The following is a 2,500-nucleotide window of genomic DNA, read 5'->3' on the forward strand; positions in this document are numbered from 1 at the left end:
TTTACGCGTTGAACATGATGACGTCATAGAAATCCGGATTGTACAAAATTCTGTATTGGAAAACGAGGACAAAAATGTCAGTTGAGAGTCTGAACGCGAACGTTTATATCGAATTTACCCACGAAAAAATATAATCCCCACACAATTATATATTTGGAATATTCAGTTGAGTTTGTAAATAATTTTTAGATATATGAAGCTCGGATTGTATTTATTCAGAGAAGAAATGTATCTGGCATGACTCATCTTCGGTCTTTCTGCAAATGAAAACAAAGTCTCGCCGAAGGTGTGTGGAAGACAAGGTAATATTATGTTATTTACGCGTATTTCCTTCCCGTGAGATCCTAGAGTGGTGTTAGTGCCCACAAGCGACGTCGGAGGCCAGTGCACAAGCGAAAATAAGGGAGAAAAGGAGTGATAAGAGGCGATAATGGAGGAAAATCGGGAAAAGAATCGGGGCCCCGAGATCGGTGAACGCCCCGTGAAGATGACATTAATACGGGAAGGAGCACAGCACACGCAGGGAGAACACGCAGGTCTTTTAGTTCATGCTTGATCAACACTCGTTGCTGAGAGAGAACTTCGAAGAGTGTGAAGGCGTTACTTGCACTTACCTGCTCTTCACACCTTGGTACAGGTCGCGAGGTGTAACAGGTGAAGAAATTGACGTGAGAAAATGCAGACGAAAAGCCACTAAATCACAAATTTCTCCAAAGTGTGATTGAAAGTTCGGTTTTCTTCTGTTCTTTTCGCTGATTGGGTTTGTTGCTTTTTGTTTATTTTTACTGGAGATTCTTTATATCTTAGTTTTCTTGGATAATTTAATTATGTTGGAGGTAAAGCATCTACCTGTGATGATGACATTTGCTTTGGTATTATATGTTTTGTGATTATTTACATATTTTCTTCATGGTTAGTGTGTCAACTTACATTAGATATGTAAAGCAAAAGATAAATTCTTGGAAAAGTTGGAGAAAGTAGGATTATAAGAGATAATCCTTAGGTTGTTTGGTGAACAGCTGGTGCCAACATTTAGAAGGTAATGAACAAGTAAGGAAATGAATCACTGGATAGGATATGTCTACCAACTTCTGAATCTGAAACAGATATTATCTCTTTTAGATTTTAAAGCTGAAATGAAACCAAAATTAAAACAAAGTACATGTTAGGGTGAAAGTAAGAGCATCAGTCAACCTTAGGAGAGCTGGTTAGAACATATCGCATATAAAGTATAAATATGCATTAAGGACTAGTACTTATTATATAATTAAGAAGGTTCTCATTGTCCAAACAATATCGTTAGGAAGTATTACAGAAAGAAAAAGAAAGTGAAGATATACATGAAAAATCAACGAAAAGAAGTATTTAATTTCTGTGGAGGTTATATATAAAATATTCATATAATAGTTTTTAACTAATTGAAAATAAAAATGTGAGTTAAATAGCAGTCTGGCATTGAGGTCCACTTGAAATTTTAGGTGACCTGGAATAAATAGCTCATGCTTTATTGCAAAATAATAGTTGGTGTAGATTGTGCCAAGTGCCTGCTTTGATCTTGCTTTTAACCTCACTGCTTCATGAACTGATAAAGTCCAGTAAACCTCCAGCATGTATGTTTTGGAAAAACAGACCTCGGATGAGTTTCTTTTTTACTGACGATTGCCACTGGAGGTCTAGAAGCTTTATCTTGCCAGAATATTGATGGTCGAGATTCTTTTGCTTTTGCCAGAGTGCCAATAGGTGTGGAGGCTGTGCTGATCAATTATTTGATTTTTTAAACAAGTAAAGACAGTTTAGAAAGAGATCTACCATTCTTCAGCATAATCATCACCTTTCAGTGCATGATTCGTAGACTGGGGATTTACTCTCAAATAAGGAAACTGTCTTACTAAAATATATGTTTAAGGTTTGTTGATCTTTTGAAATATACACTTGGTATAAACACTTGGTAGTAATTAGCATTTTTCTTTTCTTTTTTTTTGTTGAAAAATAATGGTAAAATATGTAAGAGACATAGCTTCCCTAAAATTGATTGTTAACAACATAACTGTTTTTATGTAAGATTGGGTGAAACTCAAGTAGCACACTTAATTTCCTTTAATATTTTTTCATACCTTCAAAATAGCTACTACTTCTCATAGCAGTATTTATCAGTTATGTTATAATGCTTTATCATACTGTGTTTCATATCTGTAGCTACAGTACTTAATTTCTGTCAAGCTGATTGTAACATAATCCATGATCTGCTTCATACTAATGTGTGCAGTTTCATATGTTTTTAAACACTGAAATAGTTGATATATACACACAAACATAAAGATGTGGCACCCTAGATTGTTTAATGCTGTACATTGTAGCATTTAATCAGATAGTTTACTGCTGTGAATTTACTTAGAGATTTAGGTATTATGCTCAGTAAGCTGTATTTTATTGTCAATAGTAGGGCCTTTAGATTAGATACAAGAAGAATTGTTTTATCATCAGTTTGATCAATAGAAGA

At 34.6% G+C, this 2,500-nt stretch overlaps 1 protein-coding gene across 2 annotated transcripts in view; it reads left to right on the forward strand.

Annotated features, from left to right (window-relative positions):
• The first annotated feature begins 170 nt into the window (after nucleotides 1–170).
• Nucleotides 171–2,500, forward strand: part of LOC113826414 (RNA-binding protein RO60) — an 18,313-nt gene continuing 15,983 nt past the window's right edge. Inside the window, exon 1 of one of the 2 annotated variants that reach the window (XM_070121200.1) lies at nucleotides 171–302. The gene's annotated coding sequence lies outside the window, so the exon portion shown is untranslated. Of the gene's footprint in view, nucleotides 303–489; nucleotides 655–2,500 lie in introns of those variants that run through there. The other variant, XM_070121202.1, reaches the window with a different exon arrangement.

Source organism: Penaeus vannamei, chromosome 4, assembly GCF_042767895.1.
Source record: "Penaeus vannamei isolate JL-2024 chromosome 4, ASM4276789v1, whole genome shotgun sequence".
NCBI lineage: Eukaryota > Metazoa > Arthropoda > Malacostraca > Decapoda > Penaeidae > Penaeus > Penaeus vannamei.